Here is a 21,559-nt window from a genome sequence, read left to right on the forward strand (position 1 = left end):
AAGACTAAAGATCTCCTTTCAAATTCCCTCAGGAGTTTTGGGTTTTCTTATGTTTTGTTATTTTTATTCTTTTGAGATGTTTTCTTGCATTAGTATGAACTAAAACCCCTAAATACCTAATGGAAATGAAACCTAAGACGGATCTTGTTATTATTATCTGAATTGTATGATTAATATTTGACTTGTTCTTAATTATGTGTTCTTAATTCTTGTTTTGATATTCCTGGACATTGATTCAAGTTAAGCTCTTATTCAGAGGAGGAATAGACCCTATCTAAGAGTAAATTTGTTATAGTTAAGTGGAGTTGGTTGCGCGCCTAAAGATAAGGTGACAAGATTTTGCCGGATTAGGGTGAAACTTAATAAGGGGATCCATAGATCAAGTCAATGCAACCCTAGGGCGTTAATTAGAAAGAGATTTCAATTATTCAAACTAGGGTTAGACGTTGTTAGTCTCGAGAGAGATAATAATATAACTTAGGGATTTATACGGAACAAGTTGAATGAATAAATCGTCCGATTCAGAGTGAAATAACAAGTGAAGTCTAGGTGGATTTTTCCTTAGGTATTGTCTTCAACATAAGGGTTAGACGTACTCGTTAAAATTGAAAAATTTATATTCCCAGTTGATGTTGTTGTTTTAGACATAGAAGATGACAGTAATGTTCCTTTAATTTTGGGAAGGCCCTTTTTAGCAACTGCTACAACAATTATTGACGTTGGCACAGGTGAACTCACACTTCGTGTAGGAGACGAAACAATCAACCTTTAAGCTCGCAACCCGAACAGCACATCGAAAATTGAAGGTGATTGTACAAATTGTTCTACGAAGACTGATCATACAGTGCAACCTATTTTACAGGAAATAAGTTCAAAGGACACACATCAGCCATGTTCAATTCACAACAAAGAATCTACCCATGAAGAACGAAGGTTACGAATCGAGGAGTTAGATGAATGGCTGACATTTAAATCGAGAAAACACGATAAACCAAAACTACACTAGAACGAGCTCAATACCTCACTAGATCAACTTCAAGTTGGAGACAAAGTACTACTAGATGTAGCAAATCCTTGAATCACCACTTCTAAACCGAATGAAGAAACTCCTCTTGCAGTAACTAGCATTTTTCCATACGGTACAGTCGAGGTAAATCACCCCAAATTTGGCACGTTCAAGGTAAATATACTCATCTTAAACCTTATGTTAATAAAATTTATAGCAGGGATAAGGAGTGTAAACTCCTCGATCCACCATGATCACACACCAGAGAGGTAAGTCGAGCTTAGACTATAAATAAGCGCTTATCGGGAGACAACCCGAGCACTAACAATATTACTTTCTTTAACTTTTAGTTTTTAAAATCTAACATATGAACTAAATCATTGAACACAAGCTTTTCAGAACCACATGGCCAGGCACACGGGCCTGCCGTAGGTAGTGCACATACCACGGGATGCAACACAGCCGTGCAATATGGCCATGTGAAAACAGGGCAAAAATTTCTTCCCCAACACGGGATACGATAAGTAGCCACGGTCGTGCGACATAGCCGTGGGTGAAACTGCCAAAATAACATGGGCGTTTAAAATTAATGGCGTTTCTGATGATGTTATTCGCCTTCAATTGTTTCCCTTTTCATTAAGGAATAAGGCTAAATAATGGTTGAACTCGTTACCAAGAGGGTCAATCACTACTTGGGAACAAATGACCGAATAATTTTTATTAAAATATTTTCTACCGGCTAAAATAGCCAAATTACGTAATGATATCTCTTCTTTTGTGCAGATGGATTTAGAAACACTCTATGATGCATGGGAGAGATACAAGGACCTTTAGAGAAGGTGCCCTCACCATGGGTTACTGCTTTGGCTATAGGTTCAAACGTTCCACAATAGCCTGAATCCTTGGACTCGTGATCGTGATTTTCGTGTGACAGGTTTTAAATACTTATAATTAATTGTTCTTGAAACTAACTATTATCACTGTAGGCAAGTGTACTTATCGAACAGTAGGATAGTTTTAGCAAGGCCGGATTGTCGAACCCAAAGGAACTAAAAGTACTAGAAATGATTGTCTTTTTGTTATCTAGCCTAAAAATAGGGGGGTTTTGTTTTAACTAACTAATTATCTAAACTAAGAATCTACAGAAAGTAGAATTAGGGGATTACTTTTGGAAAATGATTGAATTAAGACAATACCTAAGGAAAAATCCACCTAGACTTTACTTGTTATTCTGGCTCTGAATCGGACGATTTATTCATTTAACTTGTCCCGTACAGATCCCTAAGTTATGTTATTATCCCTATTCAAGACTAATAACGTCTAATCCCTAGATTGAATAATTGAGACTTTTCTCTAATTAACACCCTAGGGTTGCATTAACTCGATCTATGGATCCCCTTATTAGGTTTCACCCTAATCCGGCAAAATCTTGTCACCCTATGTCTAGGCGCGCAAACAGCTCTGCTTAATTATGACAAATGTACTTTTAGACGGGGTCTATTCCTCCTCTGAATAAGAGCTTATCTCGAATCGGTATCTTGGGATATCAAAACAAGAATTAAGAACAAATAATTAAGAACAAGTTAAATATTTATCATACAATTCAAAAAATAATAACAAGTTTCGTCTTAGGTTTCATTCCCCTTAGGTATTTAGGAGATTTAGTTCATAACTAAAGAGGAAAGCATCTTAGAAGAATAACGAATACAAAACATAAAGAAAACCCAAAACTCCTGAAAGGAAATTGAGGGGAGATCTTCAGTCTTGATGATGAATTCGGCTTCTGAGATGGAACAATCGGCTTCTTCGAGTAATTCCTTCCTCTCTCTCTGTGTCTCCCTTTTCCTAGTGGTGTATTTGTAGGCTTTGGAATGCCTAAAAACCCTCAAAATTGGCGTTTTTTAAATTGGACTCAACTTGGGCTCGGAAGGGACATGCCCGTGTGAGTCGTGCTTCGATTCTGCCAGATTGGCACGGCCGTGTGGTATGCCCGTGTGAGGAGGTCCAGGCCGTGTTGATTTCCTACTTTGGCCCATTTTCTCCATTTTTGGCTCGTTTCTCGTTCCTTTTGCTCTCCTATGCTCACCTAAGTATAAAACATGAAATTAAGGCATTAGGAGCATCGAATTCACCAATTCTAAGGAAAAATCATCCATAAAATGAGTTAAGCATGGGTAAAAATATGTATCAATTACGGTTTATCAACTCGGCAGATGATTGATGCAGCCGCTGGAGGAACTATCAATTGTAGTGGAGCAGACTAAAGATTGAAGATCTTATCTCCCTAAGCAGTAGTGGAGTAGATCGAAGGCGGCAAATCTTATTGTAACACCCCTCACCCGTATCCAACTCTGAGACAGGGTTCGAGGCGTTACCGGACTTAAACATTCATAAACATACAAATCCAGGTTACCAAATTTTGCCCAAAATTAAAACTTTTCAAACACATGTATATTGTCCCTTCTATAGGCCTTCGAAGCCTATAACATACATCGGGGTGGTTTGGGACTAAACCGAGAACTTTGAAAATCTTTAGGCAACTTAACCAATTTTCTAGCTTTGGAGAGTCACACGCCCGTATGGGTTGGTCCGTGTGGTCAGACACGTCCGTGTGGATTGGGACACGCCCATGTCCTCAGCCCGTGAAACTCTCTGTTTATGACGTCAACAACCGTTTAAGGGCACACGACCAAGGCACACACCCGTGACCAAAGGTCGTGTCCTCCACACGGCTGAGACACACAGCCATGTCTCTACCCGTGTGGTCAAGACTTAGGCTAATTTCCAAGCCTTTCTACCATCTTTACATACACACTCATACATGATTTCAATGGGATTCATCATGTACATATGCCATATACTTCTCATACATAGTGAACAAGCACAATCACATAACTACATCACAAGACATTAACACATATCATGGATAAATAAACTTACAAGCCAAAATCTTTATAAGCCACATCTCATGGCTATAAAAAAAAATCAATATAAAACAATACCTTTGGCTAATCACAACAATAGTCATCATAGAAAAACTAAGTCCCTATACATGCCACTCGCATAAAACATTTCACGTACACATGCCAGTACTCCAAGGATAATGACTCGATAATGTGATGCTGCCTCCGACGATCTCCAACCCCGAGCTGGCCTGACAAAACTAAAAGAAATGGAAAGAAGGGAGTAAGCTTTACGCTTAGTAAGCTCGCATGAAAATAATAAGCAATGCGATAACATGCTATTTTCATATTCTCTCTATTTATTCAAATTCTAGCTAAGCTGTTTTCCCGAGTCACAGTCAGTAAATTATTTATATCTAGAGCTACGGAACTCCAAATTAAGATTCATTAATTTTTCCATAAGCTAGACTCATTTATCTTTTTATAATAAATTTTTCAGAATTTTTGGTCCAACCAATAAGTACATTTTATTATTCAAATTCTCCCCTATTTCGCTGTTTGACAGCTTTGACCTTTCTTCATTAAAATTTATTTATCTCCTAGTATGAGACTCGAATAATGTTTCTGTCTCTTTCTCATGAAATTAGACTCATTAAGGGTTTCAGTAATATTAATTTTAACTCATAATTATTTTTTTTACAATTTCTAATGATTTTCCACAATTGAGACAGGGGAGTCTAGAATCACTCCGACTCTGTCTCACAAGAATTCAATTATCTCATGATACAAGATTCTTTTGCTTTCACCGTTTCCTTTGTCTAAAACTAGACTCATTAAGAGTTAATTTCATATTTTATTAAGCTTATAACTAAATTTACACTAGTTTTAGTGTATTTTCAAAATCAGACCAATGCTGTTGTCCAAATCTGTTTTGGTACAATATAATAATCACTATCATAATATCATTTCCAACTATCATGAACTTACCATTTCATGGATCCCTTACTCATTTTTCACAATGGAGCTCAATATAAAAGTTATTATTTCTCATGGGCACACTTAGTCATACATTCCAAGTATAAGATAATTCCTTATCACATGGACTCAATCATCAAATTAGTCTCATGACAATGCACCATATAAATTTTTCTTAGAAGAGCTCATCATTTATCATTTCATTGATATACATCATATTAATCCCGTCGAGTTTCTAAGAAATTCCGATGGATTATCCATTTACTATCAATTCATAAGAATGATCATTTCATGTATGCACTCCCGCGAACCTCACATCTTACGGCGGGATTACCAGTCCAGGCCAAATCCCTCGTAATATCAACTCATAAGGTGATGTCGGGATTACCAATCCAGGCTAAATCCCTTATTGTGACAAACACCTTTACTGAGTTCGGATCTGAATTGCCAGTCCAGGCTAAATTCAGACCCTAATCAGATTACTCGTTCGGGCTAAATCCAATGCACATATATTCTTCGAGAGGCTCGATCATCCAAAGGAACACCCGTCCAGGCTAGATCCATTTCATCATTGAGATTAATGGATTACCGTCCGGGCTAAATCCTTGTCTGCAACACATGCAAGATCTCTAGTCACATGTAAATCATGATATATCCATCGAACTTCTTTTTAACCTCAACCGAAACATTTATCATCATGTCATTATTAATCACACATTTCGTGGATTTTCATGCCATCGTCAAATATAATTATCATACATTCATAAAACATGCAATTAGGCATATTATGAGTTTAGTTTAAGTTATTCGAGCTTACTTGTCAAAATCTCGTCAAGTACAGCCGTGTAGCAACTCATACAACCCAGGTAATAGTAATTTGACACTCAATTCATGTAACAATAATTTGCCATTCAATTTCACATGACACAACAAGCATTGCATTTTTCCATATCATACATACCATCCATCAACTTCTCTTAAACATATTAAATCATACAATTTATCCCATATCAATAGAGAATTACAATTCATGCATGGTATTGCATTATTATTAACACACGAACTTACCTCGATCCAGAAACGACAATTTACCATTTTAGTCCATAACCTTGTATTTTCCCGATTTAAGCCTAAATCTTGATTTCCTTGATCTATAATATCACATTTAGCCTAATAATTAGTCACATTATTCATACGGGTCCAAAAATCATATTTTTACAAATTTTCATTTTGACCCCTAAACTTTTGCATATTTGCACTTTTACCCCAAGGTTCAGAAATTAAACTTCATCCTACTTTCTTATGTTTTATGACATGCTGATCATTTTCCCTTCTATGGAAACATCAAGTTCTCACTCCAACATGTACTTATGAACATTAGGTATTTTTACCGATTATGCCGTTTTACTCGTTTTCACGTAAAATCACTTAGCAAAAGTTGTTTAACACAATTCCAAGCTTCATATTCTACCATTAAACATCAAAATACATGCATATCATTCATGGGTAAAATTTTAAACACAAAACCTAGCTCAAAATAATGGTAGAAATAGCTAGAACATGTTACCGAGACTTCAAAAATGTAAAGAACATTAAAAACGGGGCTCGGGATCACTTACAAATGAGCTTGGAAAGCTTGAAAACCCTAGCCATGGTGTTTTTCATGAGACATTAGGCCATGAGGAAGAATATGAGCAAATTTGGCTTATTTTGGCATTTTTAATTCATTTAATTACCAATTTACTAAAATGCCCTTAATGAAAAACTTTTAAAAACCTATCATACCATGTCCATTTTTGTCCATAAACTTCAAAATGGTCTAATTACCATTTAAGGACATTTAATTTAAAAACTCATAACAATTAGACACTTCTAACATGTAGAACTCAACTTTTGCACTTTTTACAATTTAGTCCTTTTGACCAAATTGATTGCCCAAACGTCGAAATTTTCACACGAAATTTTCACACGGAATTCTCTGGAAACCTTAAGCCACCAAGCTCAAGCGCGCAGCAGCCTCGCACGAAACCAGTATCGCAGCTTCAAGCCTCCTCCACGTCACTACGAGCAAATTCTGCTCCGTATGGCCATAGAACCTGCTAGAAGAATAACAAAAACAATAATGCCAATAACAGAAAAAATAAGCCAGCAAATGACAACAAGAAAATAGAATTTTTATTTTTCTTTTATTTATGCTGTAAATCGGCTATAAAAAGCCATCATTTGTACTGTAAATGGATTACAGAGGCATATTGGAATACAAAAAAATCAAATAAATTTAGCAGAGGGTTGTGTTTATTTTTTAGTGGATCTAGCTTTCGTTTGATTTCAAGGGTGGATTTACTTTGTGATTGCAAAAAAGATAAAAGAAGGTATTGAATTCCTCTTCGTTTTGATAGATCTATCTCTCTTATTTTTTAAAATAGATTTAAAGTTGGTTTCATCTAGGATCTTTCATTTTTTTTATCTTCTTCTATTGTTGTTAATGTACAAAAATAAAAAGAGGGAAAGAAATGAACACTTACCTGACTTTCGTGATCATGGTCGGTTAGATCCAGGCCATCTTTTGCACGTCGGCCACCATATGTGGTGGTGTAGGAAGCATTGAAGGGTAGCCTTTGAGAGGTCGAAACCCTAGTAAGGATGATGGTTGTTCTTTAGAAAATGGCAAATGATATTTTCAAAGAAAATTTTTCCAACTTTAACAGCTAATGAAACAGTGCTGTTTAGGTGATAGAGGAACCCGCGCATAAACCGACCCAACCTGGGGAGGATCCGCGCACCTAATTGATTTGGGTTAATTGCACATTTGGTCCCTCCTCGTTTTTCTGTTATCTGATTAGGTCCCATTTATGTTTCTTTTGTTTTTTTAATTCTTTCTTAAAACTTGTGCACTGTTTTGATTTGATCCATGTTTACATGGTGCGTTCAAAAACTTGGAATAATTGTGTTTTTAATCCTCGCACGTTCACGTGCATTGTGCGTTGGTCCTCATTTTAGTTTCAAAAGTTTATTTCATTTTTAAATTATCTCTTTTATTTTAATTAAGTTTTTTTCATCATTATTTTTAGATTCATTTCACATTCATTTTTTAATTCTTGTTTACTTATTTTTATATTTTGAGCTACTTTGATAATTGTATTTTATTTTTAAAGACATTATTGTAAAATTTTTATATCATATCATTTTAACATTTTGTATAATATTTTATATAAATGTTCTTATACATTATTATATATATATATATATATATATAAGTCATGATAAAGTTAATTTTATTCTATGTATATTATTAATCTTATGTTATTTTATACATATAATTTCTTTTAAATCTATTCACATATTTTATTATATATCTTTGTTATTTAAAGGAAAATCCTACATATCTTATGTATTATTTAAATTATTATTATATATACATATATATTGGTACATATGTTTGATCTATATACATCATTAAATCCATGTTATTTTATACATATAATTTCTTTTAAATCTATTTGTATACATAATTTTGTTTTTAAAATCTATTACATATACAATTTATGATAAAATTAATTTAATCTTATACGCATTATTAATTCCATGCTATTTTTACAAATAATTGATTCAAAATCTATTTATACATATATATGTTTTGTAAATCTATTATGTATATAATTTATTTCCTAAGATTATATCTTATTATGTATTTTTACTATCCTTTCATATTTTATATATTATTTAAATTCTCCTTTATTGTGTGTATATTGTCGTTTTAAACAAATATTTTTAACACTTTGCATATTATTTGATTCAAATGTCTTCATTCTATAATATTCATTTTAATGATTATATATATATCCCTAGTTCTTTATACAAATTATTTCAAATTCATCAATTCATCAATTCATATATTATATATATTATGTGTTCATTAGTTCGCCATTATTTTAAAGTTGTCTTACACCACATTGACTTCTAATTTCCATTTTTTTTGTACATTTTGTATTGATTATTATATATCGTTGTGGCGAATTACATATTCGCTTTTTTTGTAATGTTATATCAATTATTCTCCATCCATGCTTGAAAATTTGGTTACATTTTTCTTAGATTAATTATATTTAATTGTTTGTTTTGTTAGTTGGTTAGATAAGGTTGTATCATCTTCATTCACCAAGTATTGTACTTTATGTGTGCATATTATCCCATGTTTATTATTCCTCTTTTTATACAAATGTTGCTTTGTAATTTCCATTTTTTTAAAAAATTAATTATTCCATCTTGTTTCAGGTCAAATAAATGTGTTTTGAGTTAGTTTACAATTTTTTATTTAAAAATTCTAAAATAAGGCGATGTTCAATGTTTGAAAATTCGGGAAATCGTGCCCTACCGTGCTGGGTTTCAATTTTTCGTTGGACTAAATAATTAGACATCCTTTTGTAATTTTCAACGTATGAACTTTTGGAAGTCAAAAATAAATCGTGTTTTCAAAGGTATAAAGAATCGTGTCCTATCGTGTTGGATGTGATGCTGAATACCTTTGAAACTAGAGAATTTTGACGACCAACTTGAACCACTCAAATGTTTTAAAAGGAACCATATTTCAAAATATTTTTAAATCTTAGACATAAGGAAAGTACTTAATCAATTTGGTACCAATTTTGGGCGTAGTGAGGGTGCTAATCCTTCCTCATACGTAACCGGCTCCCGAACTCGTTTCTCAAATTTACGTAGGCCAAAATTGATTTAAATGGAATAAAATGTTTTATTAGGTGATCCAATCACACTTAAACAAAAGGATTTGTGGCGATTCCACACTTTGTTTTAAAAGTCGATCCCCATTTTTTTCCCAAAATAAAAAAATGGTTTCGACAATAGCGAATAGTGAAAGCCAAAAATTGGGGTTGTCGATGCCACACGGCTCATGTGCCAGGCCGTGTGGTAGGCAAGGCATGTGTGAGATTGTGTGTCAGGCTGTGTGGGCCATACGATCTTGTGGGCCCAAATTTCAAAATTTCTCCCTAGAATTGTACATGTTGTATGAGTCGAAACTACGTATGTTTATTCTATTGTGTGGCCCACACGGTCTGGCACACAATCTAGAATCTGGAATTTGGGCCCACGTATGTTTAATTGTATTTTACATCTGGAATTCTATTGTGTAAATTATGATTAAAAGTACGTGCGTTTAATATGTTATTTTTTCAATATGATCTAAAATGTGATAAGTATAATTTGTAATACGATATGTTTGATTTGTAATATGATAAGCATGATTTGTATTTGTTATAAAAGCATGTATGACACGTACATTTCTAACATCTAATAATTCTGCATGTGCATTGGGATGAGATTTGTGTATATGAAAGAAATGTGTAGTAGCAATGAATCGCCTATTGACCTAGCAACTAAACTGCAAATATTCTGAAAAGTATCATACCGACACTAGGTGGTGTGTAGGGCTGGAAGGGTATTTAATAACCTATATAGTGTGTAGTGGATGGGGGTATGGTTGTAAATCTCAATATGATATGCTTTTGATACTATTTCTGTTTATGAGATTTGTCTGATTGAACTCTGAAAGCATGTCTGAAATTAAATCTGTGCTTCTATTTTTATAAGTTACATACTGAGCTCGAAAGCTCATCTATCTATTTAATTTTAGGTAACCCCCAGACTTAGAATGGGTCAGTTCGATCAGAGCTCGGTTAAACATCTTTTGATAATTTTTGCTATTTTAAATTCTGGTTAATTCTATTTTGATATCATCGGACTGTTTTGAACATTTTGGGATTGTTTGGTTTTGAACTTTTATTTACTGTTTCAAACCGTTTTTCGTTTTTAAAGTTAAATTTCACTATCAACAAAATGATGGATTTTCGAAATTCAATTCGTGCTTTCCAAACTAAATTGAACTAAAAGTTCTGTTGTAAATAAGTGCATTTTCAAAATATAAATTTAATAGGTAGAATTAAAAATTCAAATAAGAAGGATATTTTCACTAAAAATACACTGGAATTGTTTTTATTAAAATCTAGCATTATTTCTTCAAGCCTAAATGATTTTCCTGGTTTTTTGAGAGTACCCTGATAGCTTCTCCAGATCTGGCCATAACATCTAAGCCGGGTTTGGGGTAGTACATTAACTATCAAATTAAATTAATTCAACAATTTATTTAATTCATATAACAACTAAATACAATACCAAATGAATTTGGATTCTATTCGTTTCAACTATGGTGTGTGACCTTGTAGGCTTTTTTAATGTTGCTAGTAATACTAGAACGTTTCTAACATTACAAGCAATGGGTGGCATTTAAAAATGCATCATTGCCACTCAAGTTAGAAGAAGTCTTGATTCGACATAAACTTTCTGTGATAATTTTTTCATGTATTATTTCCTTTTATCCTTAATATCTAGATTGGACACAAGTCATATCATATTTCTTGATTTTCTGAGCAAACTACAATAAACAAATAAGTGTGATATCTTATATGAACTTATTCGAGCATGGCCATGCATTTCTAGTCTCATTCCATCAAGAGGCCTAAGATATTGCTCCCATTATATATGAGGGATAAATCCTATCTTGATCAACCATATCCTATTACATTGGATTATGGTATATCTAATATCAGTCTTTATAGTACAACCTATTACGGTAGATGTTTTAACTGTATCAAAATATATGACTCACGATGTTGGGATAATGATGATCTCAAGTATGAGGATCATATACATAGTCATCACTATGAGTAATATTGTGATTATTACATAATAATCCAATAAACTTTCTCATAGCGGATCAGTCTAATATGTTGTTCTCTAACATATACTCATGTATTGATTTTGACATCCCTATGTCAATGACAACTATTTGTCATCAATCAACTTCACATTACTTTCAATGAATTATTGTTGTCCAAGCCCACAATAATACTTGACTAAAGACCTTTTAAGAATAATCATATTTTCTTAGGACTTTATTACAATTCAGTTTATTTATATACACAGCAAAAGAAAATAAAACAATAACGGCAATGACTTATATTAATAGACAAGGTAAAACGAGTATGTGATTACAATAATTTCATGATTGGTCTTTGGGCATACTCTAACATTCTCATCACCAAAATTGGCATCCTTATCCTCCATGGACGAACCTTGAGGTGTATTGAACATACTTGAAAAATCGTATGTCGGATCAAAGGTTTATTCGGGGGGTGGAGTATTGGGAATATGAAGATGTCGAGCCAAACATATCAACCATCATCGAGGTTTGCAATTGCTGATAATTAGAACTACAACCATGTACCTCTGACTGGTATGCGTCGCTTTGGGACCTCAAACCAAAATTGTCAACTTGTAACTCCGGATGATAAGAACTACCCTCCTGTTGTGAATGTAACCTCGAAGGTTGAGGCTCAAACATAGACTAAGGCACAGTTTGGGTAGCAAGAGACGGCTCACCTCGACCAAGATGTGGTTGATTTAATCCACTTTGATGAGACCCTTATTAGTGCATATGTTTCGAGACTATCATCAACTACCCACCAAATAAATAAGGTAACTTATTCTTCATGTACCAAAGTTGGTAGTGGATTGAGGGAGTGAAATTAAAAAAATAGGAATGTAACCGAGGTCATCTCTCTAGTCAAGCGTTCCATAATGTAATATATTCACAATGTTCCAATGCCCAATTCTTTCCTTCTTTTTCCCCTCTTATTAATCATGTGGATATTTTTGAATATAACCGGACGGTTTGAAGCATGTTGTATGCACCCAAATTTTTTCAGAACTTTATATCCATTGTACCACTCTGCCACTAAAAAGTTCAACACTGCTGCATTGATGCACCATACAATTGAATGGTCATGAGCTCAGGTGGAATGACAGCTACAGTGTCTAGTGTGGAATATGACATCAACACGAATTGCACAATATTTAACATGTTGATAGTTACACGAGTTAAATAACATAATCTAACTATTTTAACAAAATGAATATAATTTAATTTTTTAATTAAAAATTACCTTGTCCTTAGTTATGCCTTTATCATCTATTGGTAGACAACGAGTGTCTCTAACTTCCCAATACTCAAAAAACAAAACAATCTAAAAACAAATTAAACTTGTTAGCATAGATTCCCAAACAAAAAATTGTTAATTCTTGATTCAAGTTGATACATTTTTTACCTATTTACAAGTGGGAACCTAGGGGGTTGGTAACCCACTAATGCCAAAAATGGCATATTGTACTGATAAACCATAAGTTATACATATTTTCACCCCATGCTTGGCATATTTATGGATGATTTTTTTCTTAGTTTTATTGAATTTGATGCTCTTAATCCTTTAATTTCATGTTTTATACTCAGGAGAGAATAGGATAGTGAAAAGAGCAAGAAACGGGCTAAAAAAGGACAAAATAGGCTAATATCAGTGTTTCACACGGCCTAAGAAATCTTACACGGGTAATCCACATACCCGTGTGTGACACATGGGCTGGCCACACGCTCGTGTGTCATGGCCATGTCGACATTAAACCACGTCAGAATTGCACACGGCCTGAGCACCTTCACACGGGCGTAGCACATGGTCGTGTCCCTGTCGAGCCCAAGTTTTATTCTATTTGAAAAAGGATAATTTTTGACTATTTTGGGCATTCCAAAGTCTATAAAAACACCCTAGAAGAGGGTCAAAGGGGACACAGGCGGAAGGCAAAAAATACTCAATGACAGCCATTGGAATCAACTCGGAAGTAAGAATTACATCAATACTGAAGATCTCCATTTAATTTCTATCGAATTTTTTGGGTTTCTTATGTTTTTTTATTTTCCTAATTTTGAGATGTTTCCCCCCTCATTATGAACTAAACTCCCTAAATACTTGAGGGAGATGAAACCTAAGATAGATCTTATTACTATTTAAATTATATGATAAATACCTGTTCTTATTCTTAATTATGTGTTCTTAATTCTTGCTTTAATATTTCAAGATATTAATTCAAGTCTGATGTGCTTATTTAGTGGAGTAAAAGTCCCTGTTTAAGAGTAGATCTTCCATAATTAAGTGGAGTTGCATGCAATCATAGAGATATGACGACATAAATCAGCCGGATTAGAGTCAAATCTAATAAGGGAGTTCATAGATCAAATTAATGTGAAAATAGGGGTTTTAATTAGAAAGAGATTTCAATTAATCAACCTAGAGTCAGTTGTTTTTAGTCTCGAGAATGATATTAACATAAATCAAGGATTTCTACGGATTAATTCAAGTGAATAAATCGTCTAATTCTGAGGTAATAAGTGAAGTCTAGGTGGATTCTTCCTTGGGTATTGTCTTCTCCATCGGTTTTCCAACAGTATTTTCCAACTTTTATCTCTGTCGTAATTTTAGTCAATTAAATAATTAGTCTTAGTTTAAAACATCCCTTAATTCTTAGGCTAGATAATAAAGAGATAGTAATTACTAGTACTTTTAGTCCTTGTGGATACGATATTTTCGGTCTCACCATAACTATACTACTCTTCGATAGGTGCGCTTGCCTTAATCGAATTTTCAGTTAGTTTAGTGATCATCAAGTTTTTCGCGCCGTTGCCGAGGACTAAGATATTAGGAACATTTAATTTTTACTACTTTAGCCATTTTTATTTTTATTGCAATTTAGTTTTGTTTTTATTTTAATTACTAATTTTTCTTTTATTTACTTTTGGCAGGTTTTAATAGTTTATGACTAGAAGAAACCCGTCAGGACCTCTACTTTTTTACAGCAAAATTGAAAGCATGGCTCGTAGAAATCATAGAGAAATAAGGCGAAGTTTATGGTATATAGAGGAAGAGCACGAGGATGACGCCACTAATACTGAGGAGATGGCTGAAAATCAAAATAATCCACTGCCTTCTGTGGTTGCCGTAAATCCAGTGAATCAGGATCCTACTCCTCGTACTATGTACGACTATGCTAAGCCCAATTTAACAGGAACTGAATCGAGTATAGTTAGACCTGCTGTTGCTGCAAATAATTTTGAACTGAAACCTAACACGATTCAAATGATACAACAGTTTGTTCAGTTTGATGGTTTGCAAGACGAGGATCCAAACACTCATTTAGCGAATTTTCTAGAATTCTGTGACACCTTTAAGAATAATGGCATTTCTGATGATGCCATTCGCCTTCGATTATTTCCCTTTTCATTACAAAATAAGGCTAAACAGTGGTTGAACTCATTACCACGAGGGTCAATCGCTACTTGGGAACAAATGATCGAAAAATTTTTGCTTAAATATTTTCCACCGGCTAAAACTGTAAAGTTAAGGAATGATATCTCTTCTTTTGTGTAGATGGATTTAGAAACACTTTATGATGCATAGGAGAGATACAAAGACTTATTAAGAAGGTGCCCTTACCATAGGTTACCTCTTTGGCTACAGGTTCGAACTTTCCATAACGGTTGAATCCCTCAACTAGACAAATGATCGATGCAACTGCCAGTGGAACCATCAATAATAAGACACCCAAAGAGGCTTATGAGTTCATAGAAGAGATGTCACTGAACAATTATCAGTGGCAAGTCATGAGGACAAAGCCAACAAAAGCAGCCGTCATTTTTAACGTCGACTTGGTTACTATGCTTTCAAATCAGGTAGAACTATTGAATAAAAAGATTGATGGTTTATTTGGTTTTACGCAGGTACATCCAGTAATGCAGTGTGATGCAAGTGGAGGTGGAATGAACAATTTAGAATACCTACCCTACGGCCCCAACATGGAGAACGAGCAAATGAATTATATGGGTAATAATCCTCGACCTCAAAAATAATCATTACAATAACACTTACAATGCAGGTTAGAAGAACCACCCAAATTTCTCATGGGGAGGCCAAGGGAATCAAAGACCACCACCCCCTCCAAGCTTCCAACAACAACCTTAGTAATAAGAGAAAAAGCCGAACCTTGAGGAGACGATGACAAAGTTTATTTTAGTAGTGGAAACCCCTTTTCAGAACACTGAAATTGCATTTAAAAATCAGCAAGCATCAATTCAAGGGCTTAAGAATCAAATAGGACAGCTGGCTAAGATGATTTTAGAGAGACCACTAGGGACTCTACCTAGTAACACTGAACACAATCCAAAAGAGCATGTGAAAGCAATTACACTAAGGAGTGGGAAAGTGTTAGCTGAATCTGAAAAGAAGCTGCCATAAGAAGCTAACAGAAACTAAGATAAGGAGGTAAAACCCGAGAACAATGAAAAACTGGTGCTGAGGGAATATAAACCACCAATCCTGTATCTAGCAAAGTTGAAGAAAGATCGCATGGATACACAACTCGGTAAATTTCATGAACTTTTTAAGCAGTTGCATATTAACTTACCTTTTGTTGAAGCTATCTCGCAGATGCCTACATACGTAAAATTTTTGAAGGAGCTTCTAATAAATAAGAGGAAGTTTAAAGAGTTGTCTACAGTAGAACTCAACGAGGAATGCTCGGCCATACTCCAAAATAAACTACCAACCAAACTGAAAGATCCAGGAAGTTTTACTATTCCCTGCTTAATTGGTAGTTTAAATGTTGAGAAGGCACTAGCTGATTTAGACACTAGCATTAATTTGATTCCTTACAAAATGTTCAAGTAACTTGGCTTTGGGGAGCCAAAACCTACTAGGATGAGTATTCAACTAGCTGATAAATCTGTTAAATATCCTAGGGGAATTGTTGAAGATGTACTCGTAAAAGTAGATAAATTCATATTTCCTGTTGATTTTGTTGTGCTTGACATGGATGAGGATGTTGATGTGCCTTTAATTCTAGGTCACCCATTTTAGCCACTGCTAGGGTTGTTATTGATGTGGGTGACGGTAAACTTGTGCTTAGGGTAAGTGACGAAGAGATTATTTTTAAAATTTATGATGCTATGAGATTTTCTAGAGAACAAGATGACTCATGTTATTTCATTGATTCTATTGATCATGCTACCCAAGATTCTTTAAAGGAAATCATACATAAGGAAACGTTAAAATTGTGTCTTGCCCAATGAGAGGAGATAAATAACGATGATTATGCGATAGGTAAGACAAAAATTGAACTAAATTCTAATGAGCCTTCACTGAGACAGAAGAGCTATGAGGGTATTGAGGTAAACAATGAATTAAAATTAAAACCTTCTGTTGAAGAACCTAATAAATTATAATTGAAGCAACTACCAAATCACCTAGAATATGCATTTCTTTGAAATAATTCCACATTACCAATGATCATTGCTTCAGATTTATAGCCAATCGAAAAGGACGAATTACTTCAAGTATTAAAGGAGCATAAAAGGGCCATAGCTTGGAAGATTTCTAACATAAGAGGGATCAATCCTTCTTTTTCCACACATAAAATTTTAATGGAAGATGAATATAAACCTTGTGTGCAAACTCAAAGATGACTGAATCCTAACATGAAGGAATTCGTAAAAATTGAGGTAATTAAACTTCTAGATGGCGAAGTTATTTATCCTATTTTTGACAGTTCTTGGGTGAGTCCTGCGCAGGTTGTCCCTAAGAAAGGAGGCATGAATATTGTGGCCAATGAGAAGAATGAGTTGATCCCAATACGCACAGTCACGGGATGGAGAGTTTGCATTGATTATAGGAAGTTGAATGATGCCACGAGAAAAGATCACTTTCCCTTACCCTTCATTGATCAGATGTTGGAAAGATTATCTGGGAAAATGTATTATTACTTCTCAGATGGACTCTCTGGTTACTTCCAAATCCTAATAGCTTATGAGGACCAAGAGAAAATGACATTCACATGTCCATACGTATGTTTTCTTATAGACGAATGCCTTTTGGATTATGTAATGCTTCTACTACTTTTCAGCGACGCATGTTGGCCATTTTTGATGAACTCGTAGAAGACATTATGGAGGTATTTATAGATGACTTCTCGGTATTCAGTAACTCTTTCCATCTTTGCCTTAAAAATTTAAAACGAATTCTAATGAGATGTGAGGAAACAAACCTTGTACTAAATTGGGAAAAATGCCATTTCATGGTTCGTGAAGGGATTCTGTTAGGCCACAAAATTTCTAGTAAAGGGATCGAGGTTGATAAAGCAAAAATTGAAACTATTAAGAAATTACCCCCTAGTTCAGTCAAGGCTATTCAAAGCTTTTTAAGACATGCGGGATTTTATAGAAGATTTATTAAAGATTTTTCTAAAATAGCTAAGCCTTTAACGAATTTACTAGAAAAGGATGAGCCTTTTGATTTCAATCAAGAATGTCTAGAAGCATTAACACTCTGAAAGATAAATTAATTAATGCTCCGATTGTAGTTGCACCTGATTGGAATTTACCCTTTAAACTAATGTGTGATGCGAGTGATTTTACAATAGGTGCGGTTCTTGGATAGCGAAGAGACAAGCATTTTCAACCAATCTATTATGCTGGCAAGACATTGACAGCTACACAAGAAAACTATACGACGACTGAAAAAGAATTATTGGCTGTGGTTTTTGCATTCGATAAATTTAGACCATATTTAATATTATCTAAAGTTGTCTTATACACTGACCATTCAGCTCTTCAATATCTCATCTCTAAATCAGATGCAAAACCTTGACTAATAAGATGGATACTATTACTGTAAGAATTTGATTTAGAAATTCAAGATAAAAAAGGAGTCGAAAATCTTGCAGCAGATCATCTGTCTAGATTAGAAAACCCACATCTTAAGGAGCTTGATGAACATGAGATAAATGACTCTTTCCCTGAAGAACAACTCTTTGCTTTATCTAACTCTGAGGAACCTTGGTTTGCAAACATTGCGAATTATTTAGCTGCTAACGTTACACCAAAAGGTTGACACACCAATAAAAGAAGCGATTCTTTACTGATGTGAAAAAATACTTTTGGGAAGATCCTTTTCTTTTCTGTATATGTGTAGATCAAGCCATTAGAAGATGCGTTACGAAGTCAGAAACAAGTAAAATCTTGGAGCATTGCCACTTAGGACCAACTGGAGGACATTACAGTAGGACTAGGACCGCACGTAAAGCACTCGAATCAGGTTTTTATTGGCCCACACTATTCAAAGACGCCAACAGATATGTTACCTCTTGTGATAAATGCCAACGAATAGGTAATATCTCCAAACACGACGAAATGCCTCAAATGTATATACTTGCATTTGAAATATTTAATGTATGAGGTATTGATTTTATGGGTCCATTCTCTAGCTCCTTTGGGAACAAATACATCTTAGTAGCCGTTGATTATATATCCAAATGGGTGGAAGCTCAATCTTTACCTACTAATGATGCTAGAGTGGTGGTGAGATTCCTTAAGAAATTTTTCTCTCGATTTGGAACACCTAGAGCAATTATCAGTGAAAACTCATTTTTGTAATGCTCAATTTGATAAAAACCCTTAAGAAATATGGAGTTCACCACAGAATAGCTACCCTTTACAATCCTCAAACTAGTGGTCAAGTCGAAGTAGCAAATCGAGAGCATAAACATATCCTAGAAAAGACCGTAGAGTCTAATAGGAAAGATTGGGCAATAAAAGTAGATGATGCCTTATGGGCCTATAAAAATGCTTTTAAGACCCCTATAGGAACATCCCCTTACAAACTTGTTTATGGGAAAAGTTTTCATTTACCGTTTGAACTAGAACACAATGCATTCTGTGCTATAAAGTTTCTAAACTTTGATCTCAAACTTGCAGGTGAGAAAAGATTGATGCAGTTGAACAAGCTAAATGAATGACGAGCTAATGCATATGAGAATTCACGATTATACAAGGAAGTAACAAAGCGCCGCCATGATGCTCGTTTAAAGCAACACAAGCAATTTGAAGCTAGAGATCTTGTCTTGCTATACAACTCGAGGCTCAAATTATTTCCTGGAAAGTTAAAATCACGACGGTCAGGTCCATTCATAGTCCGAACCGTTTTTCCATATGGTACAGTAGAGGTAAGCCATCCAACCTATGACACTTTCAAGGTAAACGGATATCATCTTAAACTTTATAATGGTGAGGATTTTAAAGAATATAGAGAGGAGTTACAGCTCCGCAAACCTACCTAAATTTACCATAAGATAAAGTCGAGCTTAGACTCTAAATAAGCACTCCTCAAGAGGCAACCCGAGCACTAACCCTACTAAAGTAGTTTATTTTTCTCTCTTTCTTTCACTTGTTATAATTTAAGTGCGGGTATTTTGACACACAGCCTGACACACGAGCGTGTCTATGAACTGGATAAAACAAGACAAATATTTTTCACAGGACAAGATAACACATGGGTTGCGATAACTAGCCATGCTTGTGCGACTCGACCGTGTGCACCACACAGCTATGACACACGCGTGTGTCCCAGACCGTGGTGAAACTGTACTTTAATTTCCCAAAAAAATTAACAGAGGCACAGAATGCGAAAAATCAACATGGTCGTAGGATGCCGCGGTACAAACCACACGGTCCAGAAACACAAGCGTGGCTGAGGCCGTGGGCAAACCTGAATACAGAACACGGGCATGTTGAAACACACACGGGTATGAGAGAAGCGAACGAAGGAGCACACGGCCATGCGACTTGGCCATGTGTGCCACACGGCCTGAACACACGGGCATGCCCACAAGCCGTGTGTGACACTGACTTCAATCATCAACCCACAAGCACGAACTAAAGCACAGGCATGTTGGACCTCACACGGGCATGAGAGAAGCGAATGAAAGAGCACACGGCCGTGCGATGAGGCTGTGTGCGCCACACGGCCTGGGCACACGGGCATTGCCACAGGACGTGGACAATACTGTCTTACAATTTCACGAAAAACACGGGCTGGGAACGTGACACACGGGCGTGGGACACAACTGTGTGGTCTAAAACAGGGCTTTCACGACTGTGTCCCCCTTTTAAATTAAATCTCTTACCTAATTTTCCTCCATTCCTATTTAAAAATCTACTATTCACTCATCCCACCCTCCTTTTTAACTATTCATCCTTTCCACTCCGGCCACCATTCTCTTACGAGTCATCGGCGATTAACCTTCCCTTCTCCCTATTCTTCCTCACACTTGTCCCTTCCCCTTGTCCTTTCCCCCTTATTGTTTACCCCCCACAGCCCACAAAAGCTCTCATCTCTTCCCTCCTTCCCCTATTCCACTCACACAACCACCCATACCTTCAATCGGTAACACCGACCGTTCAACTACCGTACACCGTCCCGACCACCACCAACCACCACTATTGGTTTCCTCTTTTACACCTCTAATTGCTTTACATAATTTTAGTTGTTTTATTACTATTATTATTTTTAGTATTATTACTCTTATTACTTTGTTCCTATTTTATCCTATTAATTCTATACATTGTTATTACTTCACTGATATTGTTGGTTATTATTGATAATTTTATGCCTAAGTAAGTTTTAAACGTTTGCAATATTCTACATTTATATTTTAGGGTCATTTGTTTTGTTGATTTAATTCATATTTTGCTGGTTCATTTATATATATATATATATATATATATATATTCAGTAATCAATTATTTAGTTTTCTACTTGGTATTAAGAGTCTACTTATTTCATCTGCTTGATTAAAGTTGAACTTGGATGCTTGTTCCATACTAGTTTGCCCATTATGTTGATTTGTCCAATTGAATTATGTGTTTACTTTTACAGGACACTATGAC

The 21,559-nt window shown here is 35.0% G+C and overlaps 2 non-coding genes across 2 annotated transcripts; both read right to left on the reverse strand.

Moving 5' to 3' along the window:
• Positions 1 to 1,756: 1,756 nt before the first annotated feature.
• LOC128280103 (small nucleolar RNA R71) lies at positions 1,757 to 1,863 on the reverse strand. The gene has a single exon (XR_008270285.1). It is a non-coding gene; the product is annotated as a small nucleolar RNA R71 (small nucleolar RNA).
• Positions 1,864 to 15,179: 13,316 nt separating this feature from the next.
• On the reverse strand, positions 15,180 to 15,286 carry LOC128280217 (small nucleolar RNA R71). The gene has a single exon (XR_008270398.1). It is a non-coding gene; the product is annotated as a small nucleolar RNA R71 (small nucleolar RNA).
• Between the last annotated feature and the right edge of the window lie 6,273 nt (positions 15,287 to 21,559).

Source organism: Gossypium arboreum, chromosome 8 (genome assembly GCF_025698485.1).
Source record: "Gossypium arboreum isolate Shixiya-1 chromosome 8, ASM2569848v2, whole genome shotgun sequence".
Classification (NCBI taxonomy): domain Eukaryota; kingdom Viridiplantae; phylum Streptophyta; class Magnoliopsida; order Malvales; family Malvaceae; genus Gossypium; species Gossypium arboreum.